The sequence below is a fragment of the Desmodus rotundus genome, chromosome 1 (genome assembly GCF_022682495.2).
Source record: "Desmodus rotundus isolate HL8 chromosome 1, HLdesRot8A.1, whole genome shotgun sequence".
In the NCBI taxonomy this organism is placed as follows: Eukaryota; Metazoa; Chordata; class Mammalia; order Chiroptera; family Phyllostomidae; genus Desmodus; species Desmodus rotundus.
The window spans coordinates 1253921-1273030 of NC_071387.1; positions in this window are offsets into that span (position 1 = coordinate 1253921).

Consider the following 19110-nt stretch of genomic DNA (forward strand, 5'->3'; position numbering starts at 1 on the left):
TCACAGCTGGCTGGCCCGCTTCGGGACCAGTGGGCTCCTCCGACTCCAGCGCAGCCCGCTCCCCTTCGCGCTCCGCCCCCGGCCGCCCCACGCCGTGTGGAGCAGAAACTGGGTCACCGCTGTAGGAGAGTTCTCCATGCACTGTGGCAGGCTGGGTTTCCTCGTGTGGCATTGAACACGGCGCTCTATTGCTGTTTTGTCCTCTGCGCTGGCTTCCGCCCCCGTCACCCTCGGGGCCGGGGCACTGCCGCCCCCCAACCCCAGTGGTGCTGTTGAGATCGAGCGGCGTGGGTGCAGCCCCCGCCAGCCCCCTTCTTCTGTGGCAAAGCTGCCCTCCCACCCTAAGCTTTTAGCGGTCCCCGGGGGGTCCTTACCAGATGCACTGTTTCCCGAGGGGCGGCAAAGGGTGGCTTTTCAAACACCATCATTCCCTCTGCGTTTATTCGCTCTGCTCCGTCCTTCTCTCCAGAACCTTCCCTCTGGCCTAGGTGGTCACCCTGAAATGCAGTCCACAGGGGGAAGACGCGGGTGCCCGGTTCTCACCCATGGTCAGAATACGTCGGCGCCCCTGAGGTCTGAGGGAGTTGGACAGCGTCGCACGACCTCCTGACCTTTAGACAGGGATGTGTCAGTTCCTGGTCCTCGCTGACCTTTGGGACATTCAGCTGGTCCCGCTGGCACCGTGGGGCGGGAGGCCCCTCCCAGTTGGCTGCTGTGTCGCCTTCATGCCGCCCCACTAATCTGCTTTCAGGCCCAGGACGCCCCGGCCCCTTCTGCCCGGCCCTGGGCGCCGTCAGCTCTCCGTGACCCCCGTGCCCGTCAGCCGGACCGTGTCCGCAGCGCGCCGGGTCAGGCCCGGGGGCACCCACTGCCCTGGGGTGTCCGTCGGTTCTAGGCGTTTCCAGTGACCAGAGCAGGGGAGTTTTTCTTTTTGTTTTTTAGGAAGACAAGACTAAGACATGTCATGCTATTTCCCTCATGAGAGATTGTAGGGTTTTTTTTCCCTGGTCAGGGTTTGGTGTCCGCATCGCCGCCGGTGCGGAGACAACCGTCCCTGGTAGCGCCCCGTCGTCACTTGTGTTTTCCATCACGTGGTGATCAGAGGCACCACCACCAGCGTTCTTACCCCCGAGTCTGCTGGATGCACTGGGGCAGCATTTGTGCTTCCGGAGGGTGCCGCTCTTACGCCGTGGGCATGGAGAGTAAAAGCTGCTTCAGGGTCGCTTGAAATAATTCTTAGTGTGTTTCCCCTCTAACCTGACACTTCCGTTCTTTTATTCCAGTTGGTGATTTTTTAAAAAAGATTTTATTTATTTTTAGAGAGAGGAGAAGGGAGGGGGAAAGAGAGGGAGAGAGACATCCATGTGTGGTTGCCTCTTGTGCGCCCCCTACTGGGGAGCTGGCCCGCAGCCCAGGCCTGTGCCCTGACTGGGAATCAAACCAGCGACCCTTTGGTTCACAGGCCAGCGCTCAGCCCACTGAGCCACACCAGCCAGGGCTGGTTAGTGTTATCTTTTTAAAAATAGGTTTGCGTGTGTTTTAGGTGTAGAAAACATTTGTTCCAAAGTGAAGAGCATAAAACCAGGTGCATTCAGAGAGGTCTTAGTTCCACCCCTGCCCTTCCCCTGCGTGGCCCAGAGGATAATCATGCTGGATTCTGGGTTGGTCCTTCCATTGCTTCTTTCTAAAAATCTAGGCAAATACAGATTTCCTTACCCCCCCCCCCCCCCCCCCGCCGCCCCAGTGGTCTGTCCCCAGATCGACCATGTCTCCCTGATGCTCAGATGTCCCCAGGGTCCCTGCAGAGCCACCGGCTCCTTCCCACAGAGGTGTTGCGAGGAGGGGCCCCAGGCCCGGCCAGGCCGGCGGTGGGCAGCGTGTGCCTCCCACTCCTTTCCAGCACAGGAATGTGCGGGGAGAGCTCTGTGGCGAGCCCGTCTCTGAAGGTTTTGATAAACCCTGCCAGGGGCTCGCTGGAATCCGGGCCGACGTCTCCTCTTCCAGGAATGTGTGAGAGTGACTGACAGTCGGGGTTTCCGCTCAGACTCTAGGTCTGGCCGGCTGGGAGGGCGGGGCTGCTGGGGAGGCCTGCGGGGCGTCGGGGCGGCCGTGTCCCCGCTGAGCCTTCAGGCCCGGGAGGGAACAGAGCCGGCAGGATGACCCGGCCGGTGTGCAGACGGACAGACACACAGACGTGTAGTACCCACGTGGAAGGTGCCGCCCAGGCAACGCTGCACATTGGAGGCAAAGCTGGGTGGGGAGCCCAGACCTCTGACAGACAGACAGACAGATCCAGACAGACCCAAAGCCATCGGACAGGGAGACACAGCGGCACAGACAGCTCCGCGTTCAGACAGAGGTGCGGACAGGCCGATCCAGACAGCCTTCCCGGCAGGGCCCGAGTCAGACGGACACAGTCCAGGCCACACAGACCGACGGAGCAGGAGCCCGGGACCCCCGCATTCCTGGGCACCCTGCCGGGCCGCTCTGACCTGCCTCGGCCCCCAGGGCGGCTGAGGCCAGCTGGCCCGCAGGCCGCCGGGGGGTGCAGGCCGGCTCGGGCTGATCCAGGGAGCGGGGGGTGCGGAGGCGGCGGCCAGCGGGGGGACGCTGGGCTGGGGCCAGGCCTGCCGTCCAGATGCATTTCACGCTCTGCGCTGAGGTGAGGCAAAGCAGAGCCCGCCGCTGGCAGGGGGCTGGGCGCTGGCCCCCGCACCGGCCTGTCCTGCGGGGCTCGGGGGGCACCTCAGCCTGACTTGGGAGTGGCCGTGGGGCAGGCCGCAGGATGACCCCCAGGTGCCCCTCCCTAGTTGTCAGGGCAGCTGGGGGAGACAGAACCGGCCAGAGCAGGCTCGGGGACCCCGACTTTGCAGGTGGGGAGTCTGAGGCTCAGAGAAAGGCAGGGCCACGCCCAGGGGCCAGCCAAGCCCAGAACCTCGTCGGGACAGCCGGTGCCTGCGCCTCCTTCCCACAGATGGCCCCCATCCCCGCCGAGAGCCACGTATGGCCCACTGCTGGCCACAGAGAGTCCAGGGCCTCCCAGGCCCTGAGGGGCTCCGTGTCCCCGTCCTCCCAACACTTGTCAGGCAGGTCCCCTCTTGGAGACCCCACTCCAACCCCAAGGGGTCGGGGATCCTCTTTTGAGGATGAGTAAACTGAGGCAGGAGAGGAGGGGCTGCACCCTGATCGCATCCCAGGGTCCCAGGGTCACAGGGTCGGCGTCCGGGCTGGATCTGCTGTGACCATCACGCTGTGTGGCAGGGAGGGCCCCCAGCCACGGTGCCCCAGGCCCCTGCTGGGTGTCTCATGCTCTGTGGCCCGTGCCACCTTTGTAGGGACTCACTTGTGCGGCCGATGGGCTTCCGGGTGCCAGGCCAGCCCACCCTGTGTGCCCTGTCCCTGCACCATGCATCCGGCGGCCGCCCGTCTGGCCACAGCTTCCTGAGGTCAGAGTGGACGCGCACTCCAGGCTGGGACGTGGCCGTGGGACCTGGACACTGGCCAGGCTGTGCTGGTCACTTGACCGCGGGTGTAGACGCGGGCGCTCGGGCCAGAGGAGCCGGGCCAGGAGGGAGAGAGGCAGGACGCAGGCACCCCGGGAAAGCCAGGCAGCCTGCGGTCCTGACTCACAGGGTCCTGCTCCCCTCCCCCAATCCGCAGCTACGTCTCCTCAGCGTGTTTCTGCTCTTCATGCCCCACGATAACCACAGTCCCTCCTCACCAGCGAGGGACCTTCCTGAGCTAGGCAGAAGTCAGAGGTCACACAGGGATTCGAGTCTGCACAGGGGGTGGGGGGCACTGCACCTCCCCGACTCCCTGGCTGGGCTCCGCCTCCGGTGGCTGTAGGACCAGGGCTTCTCTGCGCCTCCGCTACGCTCCCCAACCAGGAGAGCAGGTCCCAAGGCCCTGCAGGCGGCATGTGTGTGTGCTACCGACAGAGAGGGACACCAACCCTGTGTCAGGTCCCTGAGGGTGCCGGGGAGCGGCCTCGTCCCGCTCTGGAGAGGGGGTCTCCAGTGGCAGGCAGCCTGGCGGTGTGACGGGGAGGGTGCGGGTGTGGGCTGGGTGCCCAGTGCTGTCAGCAGCCACGGCCGGCTCCCGGCTCCGACACCCGGGGCCGTTCCAGCTGCAGCGTCTCAGCCTCGCCCTGCCGACGCACGCTCGCTCAGAGGCAGCGCCGCGCTGCAGGCGCCAGGCCTGTATGCAGCCCGAAGGCGGTCCAGAGTTAACTCCAAACGGCCCCTGAGAGCCACATGGCCTCCCTGGGCCCCACCCCCCACCCCTCTGCCCTTGCCATACCCCACTTCCCAGTGCCCTACCCTCTGCCTCACCAGGGCCTACCCTGCCTGCCCTCAGGGCCCAGAACACACCCCCTCCTCCAGGAAGACTTCCTGCACTACTTCGACACACATCACAGAATCTAAAAGCCCCAGCGTGGGGAGCAACCAGGTCTCACAGCTCCGAGTGGGGTCCGGGGAAGGTGGGGGCAGTGTAGGCGATGGGAAGGGGGGGCTTCCTCCTGACTTCACACAGAGAGGTGGCGGAGAGACAGTGGCCAGCGGTCCCTTTCCCCAGCGCTCACACTTTGATGCCTGTGCTGGGCCCTTCAGACCCCCTTCCTGTGCCCGGGGACTCTGCCCAGCTGGACGCTGTGGTGACAACCCTGAAGGGCCTGTGTCTGGCCAGAGAGGACCGACAGTCCTGCCCTACACTCGCTGGTGCCTCTGGGTCGGAGGCCTCTCCCGGGCCTCGGTTTCCTTACCTGTAACATGGGTATAGCAGGGTTGGGACGGCCCATCCCTGCCAGCTCAGGACTGGAGGGACCTAGTTTGTGTCTTCATCCAGCCCCGCCCTCGAAGCGCCTCCGTGATTGAGGCGTGAGGCGAGGTTCGGGCATCACGAATATGAACCGCTGCTGACCCAAGCGACGGATCTAGATGGCACCCCAGGGTGGGCCAAGAAGGGAGGGGCTGCACACACCGGGCGCATGCCTGCCTGGGAGGGAGCTTAGAGGGGAGCCAGGCTCACCCAGCGACACCGGGTGCCGAGGACCAGCAGAGGGCTTGGAGGCTCAGAGCTGGAGAGGGCTGTCTTACATTGGAAGGACTACAGGGGGCTTCCTGGAAGAGGTGCCTCTGAGCTGTCCTGAAGGATGGCTGCCTGTCTGGTCTGGCTGGGCTGGGATCGGCAGGAGGAGCTCTGGGGGGAGGCCAAGGCTGGGGGCAGGGAGACGCGGGCAGCCCAGTGACAGTCTGCCAGAGGCCGCCCGCCAGGCCACACTTCGGCAGGTACCTTACTGCATCGCTAATGGGTCCCCTGGGACCACAGGCAGTTTTAAAACATTATAAATGGCTTTGTTTCCCTGGCCCCACCTAGGATTTTACAGGGATGCAGTGTGAGAGGGGCCCCTCTGTGCACCCCAGCCCCAACCCCGAGTCTGTGAAGGGGACTGGCAGGTAGCAGTCCCCTCCCAATAGCCCTGGGTCTCTGCAGCGGAGCCAGCTGTCTGCTGTGGCCTGAGGACCGAAGCGGGGAGGGGACAGGAAGCAGGGCCAGACGCCAGCCTCCACCTGCCTCCCCGAGGGGCCCCTCCCCTGGCAGAAGGCCCCGCAGGGCCGCCATCTGGACCCCGAGTCCTGCATGTACTTCCAGACCTTCCTGCTCCTCGTGTTCTGTCCCCCCCTCCCTGCCCTGAAGGCCTCGGGGAGGGGGCCTCTACAGCCCATCACCCCCTCCCTCCTCCTCCGTGGGGGGCACAGCAACGCTCAGCGAAAGCCCTGTCTACGGCGTCCACAGGGGCTCCAGGAAGTAGCCCAGCCCTGCGTGCTGCGCCCAGCTGGGCCCCTGGCTCGGCTGGCCCAGCACATGGGGTGCCCAGCAAAACACAGACGCTCGGGCCTCGGTGGGACTGAGCGGGTCCCCGAGGTCCGCTTACTTAACAAGCAGCCCTTCCGACGGTGATGCTCGTTTCTGGATGGGGAAACCGAGGCCAGGGTGGGGCACAGGGCTGGCGGGTGCTGACACTGTTAGCCAGGGTCACTGCCTCCCTGGCAGGCCTGCCCGGCCCCCACGGTGTTGGTGCCCAGCTGAGGGCGTGCGGAGAGCCAGCAAGCCTCTTCCTGCACAGGCGCAGCTGCCTGGTCCGAGCGCCCCTGCTGCCTGGGGGCCCGGGGCCGGCGGCCGCAGGAGCGAGGCCGTGCGGAGTTCCTGTCTAGACCTGCTCCACATTTGTTCCTCATTTCACGCTCCGCGGGCTCCCAGATTCCCGCGCTCCGCAATAAATAGACGGAAGCGCTCAGCTGCACTGCGGCTGGTCTCGACATTATCCAGAGCCTTGGTGGGGGCCGGTGGGGGGGGTGGGGAGCGGGAGTGGGGCCGGGGGGCCCAAGAGGCAGGTCCGGCCAGAGCCTGGGGTGTCTGCCTCCAGGCTCCTCCACAGCCTAGTCCGGCTCAGCCCTGAGAGCACAGGCTGGCGGGTGCCCGGGGGCTGGGTGCAGTGGGGCGGGGAGCTGGCTTTAGGAAGAGCCCCAGGGGCCTTGGGCTGGCCCGTTCTGAGGCCTGGACTCCGAGAGGACCTGCTCCACAGGTCTGGGATCCAGAAAGCACACAGGGGCCATGCCATTCTGGCATTCATCTCCTGGACTTCCAGAGGCTCTGCCCAGACCCCCACCGAGAGCTGGGCCTCGCTGGTACCCCGCTGCTCTGCCCCAGGGCGCAGGGGCGCCTGATGCTCGCTGTGAGTGGACGAACCCGGGGGCTTCCGAGCTGCTGAGAGTGCACACAGAATTTCTAGCTGAACCCGGGCAGAGCTGGGGGAAGGGGGAGTGGGAGGTAGGGGTGCTGCCTTTCTGTGAACCCCGGTCCAACAATGTCAGGGTGGATAGGAACAGTGGCAACCACAGCTGGGTGCTGGGTGTGCCACACTTTCCCCTGGCCCCCCGGGGTGGGGGACAGGCAGCTGCCGACCGACTGGGCCACGCTCACGCTCCCCAGGCCACGTGGAAGAGGGGCTCACTGACATCTCTGCTGATTACCCCACTGCTGTGTTCTAGGGGTAAACTGAGGCTAGAAGAGGGACGTAGCCTGCCCAGCAAGCAGAAGCACGATCGGACGGGCGCCCCGTGTTTGAGTCCCTGCCAGGCCCTCGTGACGTGGCTGGAGCTGTGGAGCCCGAGGCTGTGTGGTCCGAGAGGAGAGGTTTTAGGGTGGACCCCAAGGCCCAGGGGGCCTAGACCATGGCCAAGGAACTGCACGGAGTGGGCGTGTAGCCCCCCCCACTGCCTGGGCAAAGAGGGCTCCGCCAGCTGGGTGGCTCTCCTATGCCCTCTGGCAAGGTGCCCAGGCAGTGACTGTCCCCAACTCAGGAACATCTGGGAAGGCAGGGAGTGGCAGGAGGAAACCCCTCCTGGCTTCTGTCAGGGAGTTGTTCCGAAGCCACCTGGGGTCTCCCGGGCCTTCTGGGGCAGCAGCCGGCACCTGGGAAGGGCCCTGGTCACGCCGGCAGGGCCTGGCCCTCAGGCCCTTTGCTGAGGCCGCTGCCTTGCTCCCGGAGCCTGCTCCACAGTGGAAGCCCGTTGTCCCTGCCGTCCTCCCCGCTCACCAGTCTGCTCGCCCAGGGGACAGGATGCTCGGGGCGCACTGAGGCCTATGGTCACACAAGCTGGGTCCCCAGTGCAATGGGGGTGGGCGTGGTGGTCCGGAAGGCTGGGAACAGGTTGCTGCCCCCTTACTGCGCCCATGGGCAGCGGTGTCTGCCCCCCAGAGAAGGAGTGGCCCCAGACATCTGCTGCAGAGTGAGGCCTGGACAGCAGCTGGTACCCCTGACCTGCCTCTGTGGATCCCAAGGTGGCGGGGGAAGGGGGGTAGAAAGAAGGGGGTGGAAGGAGGGCAAGGTACCCGGCTTGTGGATGCTGAGCTCCCAGTGTCAGGCCTTGGGACCCCAGCAGCCCCGGACTCCTGCCTGACCGCCCCGTGGTCTGAAACAAGTGGGCGCGTCACTCTGGTGCCTCTCGGTTGCCATGGGTGAGGAGTCGGCTCCTCACCAGAGGCTGCCCTATAGGGAACCTATCCGCTGGTGGTGGCGAATGCAGCCCAGCCCGATTCGGAAAACCGGTGGGGAGTGAGCTGGCACACAGGAACCGAGCCCACTGATCGGTTCTCCCGTGGGGAATCAGGCCTACATTGTACCCAGGCTGCTATTAGGCTGGCTTTTTGCTGAAACTCCCTCACCCAGGATTGAGGCAGCAAATCCGCTTATCTTTACTGCATATCTTTAAAGTAACTTCCTAATGTCTGTGCTAAACCTCCCAAGTATGGAGCGTAACCAGTTCAACCACTTCTCCCTGTGCATCTGCAAACATCCTTTTCTTTGAAGTAATTAGCAACATTCTTTCCTTTGTTTTCTGTACAAGGTAACCACCTACAGCGAACCTGTGCCCAGTAAGTGAGGACCATCCTCATTGTCAGGTACCCAGAAAAGAGATAAAAGCCTGGCCAGCAGGGGTCGGGGCCCCCTCTCACTCAGAGAGTGGCCATGCTGTCCCCTTTTCTCCACAGGACTTCTGCAGTCCCTGTGAATTTGTTTGTTGGGGCCACAGCACACAGACCCGGCTGGCCAGAGCCCGTGTCACTGCCCGCCAGCTCCAGGGGCGGGGCGCCAGCCCCAGGACCCGGCCTTCTCGACCTGCCCCACCCTCCTGCCCCCAGGACCCCTGAGCCGATGTCTGGACAGGTCACCGCCTCCCTGAAACAGCCCAGGGGCTCCCCGGTGCCTCACCATGGCAGTAAACACATGGCCCTGTGCTGAGCACCCCATCTGCACCGGGTGGGGTGCCGCTCCCCCCCCCCCACGGACTTTCTCAATTGCAGATGAGGAAGTAGGGCTGGCATGGGTGTGCCACCCCAAAGCCGACGACATCTTGTCTTCTGTTTTCCCATCCCCTACTTGCCTCCGGGACTCCACGGGACTGTAAGCCCCATGAAGGCAGGACCCTGGGGTGCTGTGGTCTGTAGGCCTCCTGCCACCAGGGGTCAGTGCAGTGCAAGGCGCCCAAAGGGGCCCCAAACAGGGGCAGATGGAGTTGAGCTGGGACTTGTTTGGCTAGCTCGCCCTGAACAGACCCTGCCCGTGGGCAGGGAGGAGAAGTGGCTGCCCCCGAGGGTCCCCACCTCCTGCACCCGTCGGCCCCCCAGCTCCACTTCACAGAGCGCTTCACCCCCTGAAAAGAATGATGTCCAGAGAGCTGGGTCTTTGAAGACCTTTCTGCTGCTTGACCCGAAGTTGCTCTTTACGACACCCTCTTCCGACACGGAGCGCGGCTCCCGGCCCGGGTTCAGGGCTCAGAAGGCTCTCGGGAGGCGCGCTGGGCCAGGACCCACAGGGGCCGCCATGGCTTCATTCCCCAGACGCACTCGACACCCCTGCGCAGAGCTGAGGGCACTGCCACCGGCGGTTCCTTGACCCTCGCGGGACTCTCGGCACCGGCACCGGGAAACAGAGGCACCAAGGGGGGGGCGTCCAGGCCATGGCCTGCCAGCACCATGCCACCACGGGTCACGGCCCAGGGTCTCTGAAATGCTAACGGCATTCGGCAAAGAACAGGCCCTGCACGGGCTCTGGCCCAGCCCAGAGGAGCGTACGGAACCTTGGGCGACTCAGGAGCACACCCGCCCCAGGTGACTCAAGGCCGGGCGGTCAGCGCAGGGCTGGACTCCTGACCCCTGGGGCGCCCGGAGCGGGAGAGAGCAAGCTTTGAGTGAGGCCCTTCCCCAGTCCCTGGGCCCCCAGCCCAGGGCACTCAGTAGGAGCCTCTAAGGAAATGAGTGGGGGACTGTACGTAAAAGGTGGGGTGGGCTGGGGCTTGGGGGGCTGGGGAGGTGTTTCTGTGAGTTTACCAACAGGTATGATTGTAATTATTATTTTTTTAACACAATGCGGTCATTCCATGCAGACTGCGCTGCAGTGTATTTTCCTTCTCACGCATCCCCCCGTTCCTCCCTAGCACCCCATGCAAGCATGCTCCTGGTCCGGGTCCCAAAATGGGTCTGGCTGAGAGGGCCGCTCCCGGGCCTTCCAACTGAACTGGCCTTGTTCTGCCTCTGGGCCTTTGCCGGTAACATTTCATGGACCTCGAACTCCCTTCCCACTCTGCTTATTGAAATCCCCGGCTACCAGCGGGTGTGCTCCCTGAGCAAGCCTTTCCTGACCCCCACCCCCCAGACACAGCGCCCTCTCCTGGGATCCAGTGGCATTCACTGCTCGCACTATGCACTCGGCATTCATCACGGGCCAGCGGTTCAACAGCAGATACTCACAGAGCCTCTACTGCGTCCCAGTTTCCACCTTTGCAGTTTCCAGCCTTGTGGGGGGACGTGGACAGGGCGTATGGAAGGAGCTGACAGGGTGCTCCTGGGGGCAGGGGGGTGGCAGCCAGCAGAGGCAGCTCTGAGACAGTGACCTGGGCGTTGAGACCTGAGAGACCAGAAGGGAGCAATGGGAAATAGTGGCCCGTAGAGGAAACAGAATGTGCAAAGGCCCAGAGGCAGGCAGAGCAAGGTGGGCTCCGGGAGCGGGAGCAGAGGGGCAGGAGGGGGAAAGGGCAGGGGCGGGGTCAGCCAGGCCTGGCTGCACAGCGGGTCCGTCTGCACCTGGACAGCCTTCAGGGAGCCCAGGTCCCCGTCTCCCCACCTGCTGCAGCTTGGTGCCCCTTCCTTCCCAAAATGCTTTCTAGATCAACAGGCATCGCATCTACCCGAGGTCAGAGAAAGAGCCGCTGGAGAAGAGCCTAGGCAGCCATACTCCCACGTACGGGTGGGGTCCAGCACCCGGCAATGCATACTGTCTGGCGCCCGGGACAAAGCTCCCTGGCACGCAGAGGAGCCGGAACACACTCCTTGGTGGAGGGAAAGGTTAACCAATCTAAGCGAATCCAGAAGTGGTACAAACGACAGACTTAAGAGACAAGGACATTAAAATAGTTATAACTGTTGCCCACGTGTTTGAAACCCTGGAGGAAAAATTGAGCACATTGAGGAGAAACACAGAAGATGTTAAAAAAGAACCAAACCAAATTTCTAGAGACAAAAACGCTACCATGTCTAAGATGAAACACACTGGATAGAATTAACATCAAATTGGATCGGGCAGAGGGAAAGATAAATGAGCTTAAAGACAGCAATGGAAATGATTTGAAGTGAAACAGAAAGCCCTGGCTGGTGTGGCTCAGTGGATTGAGCACTGGCCTGAGAACCAAAGGGTCACCGGTTCGATTCCCACTCAGGGCACAGGCCTGGGTTGTGGGCCAGGTCCCCAGTGAGGGGTGGACAAGAGGCAACCACACATTGATGTTTCTCTCTCTCTCTTTCTCCCTCCCTTCCCCTGTCTCTCTAAAAATAAATAAATAAAATCTTTGAGAAAATATACATACAATTTAGCTGTTCACAAGGTAACAGGCGGTTCCCATGGCTACAGTTGAACGCTGCGTGTGCTGAGGGAAGGAGGTGTGCTCTCCTTCACCCAACTGATTGGGGCGCTTGGACGATTCAGGCCAGGAAGGGAGGGCGGCAGAGGGAGAGGGCAGGGACTGTCAGCTGCCTCTCCCCACTGTGCCCCAGGACTGATCTCCACGGCTGTTTAGAATAATGCTGGTATCCTTCTGGCCGGCAGCTCTCTAGCATACGCGGAGTTTTCCGGAACGGCATCTCTCCCAGTGAGCAGCCTGGGAGCTGGGAGGGCAGGGTCCTCACCCTCATTCACAGGTGGGCACTGAGGGCCACCCAGGGAGCAGAAGGTGGGCAAATCAAGGGAAACCCGGGCTGCTGGTCACCTGTCCAGTTCCCAGACCCCTGCCAGCCCAGCACAGACTGGGACGCCCCGCATTCTGGCCCAGCCGGGGTCGGCCCAGAGGAGATGGAGGGGCCAGGGATGGCCCTGCCCTGCTGAGTGCAGGCGGCACCTCCCCTCACCCCGAGCTGTGTGTGTGCGTGTGCATGTGTGTGTGGGTGTGGGTGTGCGCACGCCTGTGTCTGTGCACGTGTGTGTTGCCTACTGTGAATGAGCAGGGGGCAGGGGCAGAGGCGAACCCGGTTGTCCCAAGGAGACTGGCTGGCTGCCGGCAGCCGGGGGGAGGTACGGACTACCACTGGCCTCCCTTTTGAGCTCAGACGCCCCCCACAGGGGACTGGTACCCACCAGGGAACCCCCACCCCCAGACCCCACCTTTGAGATGGGGCAGCTCATTTGAAAGAGAACCAGCTTCTGCTCTGGGGCTCCAGGTGGGTCTGAAGTGGGGGTGGGGGAGGGGGCAGGGGGTGAGAGGACCCCTGGACCCTGCGGAGGACAGGCCACCAAAGGTGGTGGGACGGTGGACTCCTGGAACCTAAGCACCCCGCACTTCGGGGTCTTAGAGAGTCAGAAATCTGAACGATGGATGCTGAGAATCTGGGAGTCCCCCAGAGAGTTCTCTCTTAGGCCTGGAAGGGGCTCGGGATGGAAACAGCCTAACCACCTGTGCAGAGAGCAGTAACGGGGCTGTTCCCTCTTGGAGTGGCAATTCAGTCAAGACGAGCCACCGGGGAGGCTGGATCCCCAACTCCCCCCCTCCCCGGGACAGGAGGGGGGTGGTGCCACGTCTGGCTCCTGGCCCAGTGCCAGGCTTTCTAGTCCTCCTGGGGGTCAGCCCAAGCTCCCTCCCAAGGACGAGCCACGAGGGCCCCGAGGAGGACTCCACCGGCCTGTGCATACGCCATCCCGGGCCCACAGGCCTCAAAGGGCAACCATCCACCCTCGGCCGGCCCTCGCCCCTCGTCCACTGGCTCGTCTGACAGTTGATGGAGCCCACCACCCCCAGGCTGCCTACTCGCCAGGGCCCCCTTCCAAAGCCTCCGCTTCCTGCGAGGTGCCCCCTGCAGCCAATCAGCGTCAGCACCACTGACTTCTGGGGGCAAACTTAGCCGCCCTGCGTGTGGTCTTCGGTGGCCCCGGCTTCAGCGACGACAACGCCTGAGGCTGTTTGTCTTACATGGACTTTCCTTTTTTAGGAAAAAATTAGACTTCTGGCCAAGATGGAGGTGTCGGTAGACACACTGTGCCTCCTCGCACAAGCAAAAGAAGGACAACAACAAATTAAAAACAAAAAATAACCAGAACTGCCAGAAAATCGAACTGTATGGAAGTCCCACAACCCAGAGTTAAAGAAGCAGCATTCATCCAGACCGGTAGGAGGGGCGGAGACGGGCAGCTGGGCAGAGAGGATGTGCAGCAAGGCGGCGGCTGGCGGAGCGGGCGGTCCCACATTCACACTGCGGATAAACCAGGAGGAACAACTGGGGACCGAGACAGACCGCACAACCCAGGGTTCCAGCACCGGGAAATAAAGCCTCAAAACCCCTGGCTGTAAAGACCTGGGCGGGGGGTTGCGGCAGTGGGAAAAACTCCCAGGCTCACGGGAGAGTTCGTTGGAGACACCCACAGGGTCCTAGAACGTACACAAACCCATCCACCTGGGAATCAGCACCAGAAAGGCCCAGTCCACTTGTGGGTAGCGGGGGAGGTGACTGAAGGCCGGCAGAGAGCTGAGCAAGGGGCACTGTTCCCTCTCGGACCCTCCCCCACGTACAGCCCAGCAACGCAGCTGCATGGGTTGCCCCGCCCTGGCGAGTACCTAAGGCTCCGCCCCTTACTTCAACAGGTGTGCCTATCAGCTGCCTTCTCAAAAGAAACCTTGCAGGCAAGAAGGGGCTGGGAAGAAGTATTGGAAGTCATGAAAGGCAAGGACCTCCACCCAAGATGACTCTATCCAGCAAAGCTGTCATTCAGAATGGAAGGGCAGATAAAGTGCTTCCCAGATAAGGTCGAGTTAAAGGAGTTCGTCATCACCAAGCCCTTATTCCATGAAATGTTAAAGGGACTCATCTGAGAAATAGAAGATCAAAAACACGAGCAGTAAAATGACAACAAACTCACAACTATCAACAACTGAACCTGAAAAACAAACACTAAGAATCACAGAAATGAGATCACGGGGAGGGTTACAGCAGGGAGGGGGAGGGGAGTGGGGGGGAGGTCCAGGGAAGAAGCAGCATGGTTGGTAGGAACAAAGTAGACGGGGTGTTAAGAATAGTACGGGGTGTTAAGGAAAAAGCCTAAGAACTTACATGCACGACCCATGGACAGGAACTAAGGGGGGGACTGCTGGAAGGAGTGGGGGTACCAGGTGGAGGGGGGCAGAGGGGGAAACGGGACAACTGTAATGTCATAATCAATAAAATATACCTTAAAAAGTTAGGCTCAGCCATGTTCGAGTGAGTGCAGACGCACCGTTTGTTGAAAGGACCCCTCCTGTGGAGTAAACGACCTTCCCAGAACTGGTCACCCTATTGATGGAAAGCGGCAGGGCGAACCCCCGAGGCCCGGCTGTGAGCTGCGCCCCGGCCACCTGAGCCCCGCCAGCCCCGGAGCCACCGTGGGAACGAGGATGACATTCCTGCCGCTGGACATCGTGCCCCGGGCAGACCCTGCGGCTCCCGCCCTCCGCCTTGCCAATGGCCACACCGGCAACTTCCTGTTTCTGGAACACTCTGAGCCCCTTCCTCCCTGCAAGGGAGACGCCATTTGTGACTCTAACTGTGGGTGTCCCTGTCCAGGGAGCGGCCACTGCAGCCCCTGGCAGGACAGGCAGGCCCTCAGGGGGGGCATGAAGACTTCCCGTAAATACCTACCAGGGGCCCCTGCCTGTGTGGGGTGCTGTGCCAGGCGGGGCTCCACACTGGACAGAGTTGGCAGGTGTGCTTCGCAAGGGACCCCGGCCAGGCAGCGGAGGGAGGCCAGTTGGACGGGCCACGCAGCCAGGTGCTGACGTGGTCGAGAACGTGGCATGGGGCTCACCTCCAGGGAGGTGACGTGGGTCAGGGACTCTTCCCTGAAGGGCACTCACCAGGCCATCTTTCAGACAGAGGGAGAGGGGAGCGGGATGACCACAGGGAGGAGGGTCTCGGAGGGTTCCAGAACGCCTACATAAATCGAGGGAGAGAGGCCAGCGACAAGGTGGGGGCGGGGGCTCCGTGCAGGGCTGCCTGGGCGGCACCGGGGGTCTGGTTCCAGCCGCCTCCACTGGACATCGACCTCCAGCGGCACAGGGGCCGCTCCACCGGCCCAGGCTCCCTGCATCACACTCCTGCCAGCTGTCCGGGTCTTCCCCGGGTGACGATGCGTCCTCGCCACCACCCTGCAGGAGAGGACAGCCACCCTGTGTGTGGAAACATGGGCACAGAGAGGTGGAGCCACACGCCTCTGCTCGCCCACTGGGAGGCGATCGTGTGGGGGTTGGGCCGAGCTGTGGGGTCCTCATGCCTCCGAAGATGCTGCAGCCGGTGCCCCCCACAATCTACCTGGCCCCAGCCGTCCCCCTCCCCCTGCTGTGCCTCCTGCTTGCTCGCCCTCCCCTGTTATCCAGTCTCAAGTTCACCGACGCAGTTGCCCCCGGAAAGAAAAGGGCGCACAGCGAAGAACAAGACGCAGCCCAGTGGGGATAAAACCGACCACGGAGTGGTTATTCAGGACCACGTCGCAAAACCATTTCTTTGGGTGTTTTGAAACGGGAATCTGTTTAGTAACGAGAGGGAACTCTGATGTGGGAAGTTCCACGGAGGCAGAACTAAAGCGGCTTTATTTTTACTTCTGTCAGCGGGTGCGCACGGGGCCAGGAGCGTCCACCGCTAAACGCAGGTGAACGCCAGACTCGCACCGGCAGACGGTGCGGACGAGGGGCTGCCGCTTTTCCGGCGAAACATCAGGCCTCGCTCACTGCCCTCCTTCCCAGCCTCTTTGCAAGCTGTCGGTCAGGGAAGGTTCTGACTGAGCGGCAGGTGGATTCTGGCTGTGGGTGTGGGTCCCTCCCTCAGTGGGCGGGTCTGCTGGCCTCCGGCAGCCAGTCGGGCGGGAGCCCCCCCTCCCCAGAATGGGTGTCTGGACTGGGCGCTTGCCTTTGAACCGGGAGAATGAGCATCTCGGTTTCGTCTTAGGGAAGTTCCCGAATGGGTCAGGTGGAAGCCAAGGCGAGGGGGAGAATTTGAAGGAGGATGCCAGGGTGACACTGCCAGCGCCGCAAGGGGACGGCACCTGGACAGATGTCCCGGGTAAACGGGGGACGCTCCTGGCCATCCGCTCCTGCAGCGCCCCGGGTCCCACCGGCCCCCACGCTGTGTCCCCACTGCCGCCCAGCTGTGTTTCCCGCCTCACACCGTCACTCTGGGCAGAATCCTCGAGCTCCTGTTCGTGGGAGAGCCAGCAGGCGGGCTGGGCTCTGCTGCGGCCCATCCCCTGTCTGCAGCCCCGGGGGACGGGGGCGCCTGTATGACCACAGGGTGAGAGCGGGGGCCACGCATGGGAACCTGGCTGCAATCACAACAGACCGGGGAGGCCCTGCTGGGTACCCCCCACCCTCACCAGGAGTAGAGAGGTAGCACAATCCTGGCATCTTGGGGGGGGCACAGTTATCCACCAAGTCAACAGACCTCTGCCCCGCCCCGCCGAGCCAGCTGAAGCACCCAGCTCTCCTGCAGCCTGCTCCTCCCCGCTCCTCCGCAGGTCCGCCTCCTTCGGAATCGGACGCCTGCCCTGCGCGTTACTACCCCCCGAGGACTCACGAGTGCAGCCCCTAGCCTCCCCCACCCCGGCCTTCCCGTGGGGACCAGGCCATTGGACAGGCCTATGCCAGCGACAGTGCAGGTGGCACGGGGCACGACCCGCACACCTGTTCACTCACGCGGGCCCAGGGGACTCAGTGCGCGAGTCGGGAGACCGTCTAGCTGTGCGGTGCAGGGAGGAGCCCAGGGTGCTTGTGCTGAGCATGTGCGGGGGTGGGGGCGGGCGGTCCGGTGGGGAACCTGGGCTTCCGCTTCGTGAAAACAAACAGAGCTGATTGCTTGGCTTTCCTTTTACAGCAGGCATGCGCTTATTTTACCTAAAAGAACCCCTATGAAATATCCAAATGTCACGTATAGGGATTAAAAGTGTAAGTAGCAGGAATGGGACGCGGGGACGGAGCCCCCTTCGCGAGCCTGCAGCAGGTGGACTGTTTCGGCGTCGGGCCGGTTTTCTGGACCGTGTGTCTCAAACCGCCCGGGAGCATGAATTAGCTGGGAGCGCATCAAAGCCAAAGGTCAGGCCGGGGCTCAGGAAACTGCGTGTCCAGCAAGCTCCCCGGGCGCTGGCGTGGCTGGACCACAGCCCACACCTGGGGCAGCCCTGCCCCAGACTCAGCCTTGCACGGTATAAACTACATACAGCAAATAACAGTAACACTAAACAGAGAGGACCTCTCCGGGACCCAGGGCCTGACCCAGGCCGGCCACCAGGCAGGCCAGCCCCGGAGTGGCACTGGGGAGGGGCCGCCTTTGCCACGGCCACACAGACAGAAGCGGAGGACCCGGGTGGGAAGCACCGAGAGGCAGGGTGGTCCCTCTGTGTGGGGGTGCCTGCTTGTCGGCAGCAGCCCCCAGGCCGCTGTGTGGCTCAGCCACTGTGAGCAAGGGCCCCGGGGGCACCTGAGAGAGGGGCTGTGTCCAGGGCCCTGAAGTGCATGGACTCCGGCCCTGGTCAGCCACTGAGGCAGAAGCTGGCACATCCCCAGGTGGACGCTGGTGTTGTCATTTTAGGAACGAAGAACCCAAGGCCCAGAGAGGCTAAGTAACCTCCGTAGGAACACACAGCCTGGGCCTAGATAGGGCTCTGGACAGCCCCGAAGGCTGGGCTCTCACCTCTGCGGCCACACTGCGACCTGTCCCCAGCAGCCAGGGAAGGTGGCAGCCAAGACCCTGGGGGCCTGGCCTGTTCTGGGACTAGTGCCCCAGGCCGTGGCCAGCCTCCACCACGCGCCTCCTGCCTCTGCTGCCTGGGAAAGCCAAGCCCTGGGGTGCAGGGAACAGCCCGGCCAGGGCCCCTCCCGCGGAAATCCCGGGGTCGGCAGGAAGCAGGCCCCGAGGACCAGCAGTCACACCAGCCACGGTGCGATCAGAATTCTGATGCGTGGCTGCTGCTGGAGCAGAAAGCACCCCCTTTGTCCCTCACCCTTCGGGGCTGCGTCCCCACTGCTTACACACCAGCTGGGCCCCGGTGTCCAGCCGGGGTGGACGTCCACCTGGGCTCCCTGTGGAGGCGTGTCTGAGAAGAAGCTTGTGCCCAGTCAGCCCCGGGTGGTGCCCCTACCCCGACACCCCTGCCTCGGGTGTTGGGTTGCTCCAGCCCACTTCCTCCTCCCCAGTCCAGGCCTCCGAGGTGTGTGTCCCTTCCGACCGTCTGGCAGCGTCCTGCCCCCGACCTCTCTGCCCCCACCTCAGCCTCTCCGAGTGGCCCTCCTCGCTGCAGTCTGGGGCCATTCTCTGCGGGCCAGGTCTGGCGCGCCCCTCCCGGCTCACACTGCCTGAGTTCCTGTCCAGCCCTCCGAGGAGGTTCCCGGTGTGACCTCCACACACTCCTGAGTCCCCGGGGAGGCAGGGCCACCGTCCCCCTTTCACAGCCCAGGAGCCAAAGGCCCGGGGTCCCACGGCTGGGAAGCAGCAACGCCGTCTTGGACCCCAGGCTCAGCCTGAGTTTGGGGCTCCTGAGTAGCCCACCCTCCCCCAGGACAAGCTGGCAGGTCCCCCAGGAGCCCCTGCAGCTTCGGCGCCCTCCGGAAGCCGCCATGTGACGCCTGTGCCGGGAGGGGAGCCGATCCCAATGGGAACAAAGGGCTTTGCACAGAGAGACAAGCCCACCAGGGGCCTCCCGGCTGCACAGCGGGAGAGGTGCTGGCAATGCCAGGCTTGTCGAACGTCCTATGGAGCAAACCCAAAGCCACAGAGTCCCCGCGAGGAAGCCCCACACCAGGAGGCGCAGCGAAGCCAGGCCGAGAAGCCCGCTGCCGCAGGGCTTCAGAGCAGCCGACCCGGGAACTGATGCTGGGTGCCCCCCACCCCTGCGGGCTTCCCCGTTGCCCGCCTTGTGCTGGCAGGGTTGGGGGCAGAGCCACCCCCATGTTTGCACACGTGGAGGCTGAGCCGTTGCCCCAGGGAGCCTGGCACCCACTCCCCCCCCCCCCAAAATGCCTTCTCACTGACACCGGAGACAGTGCC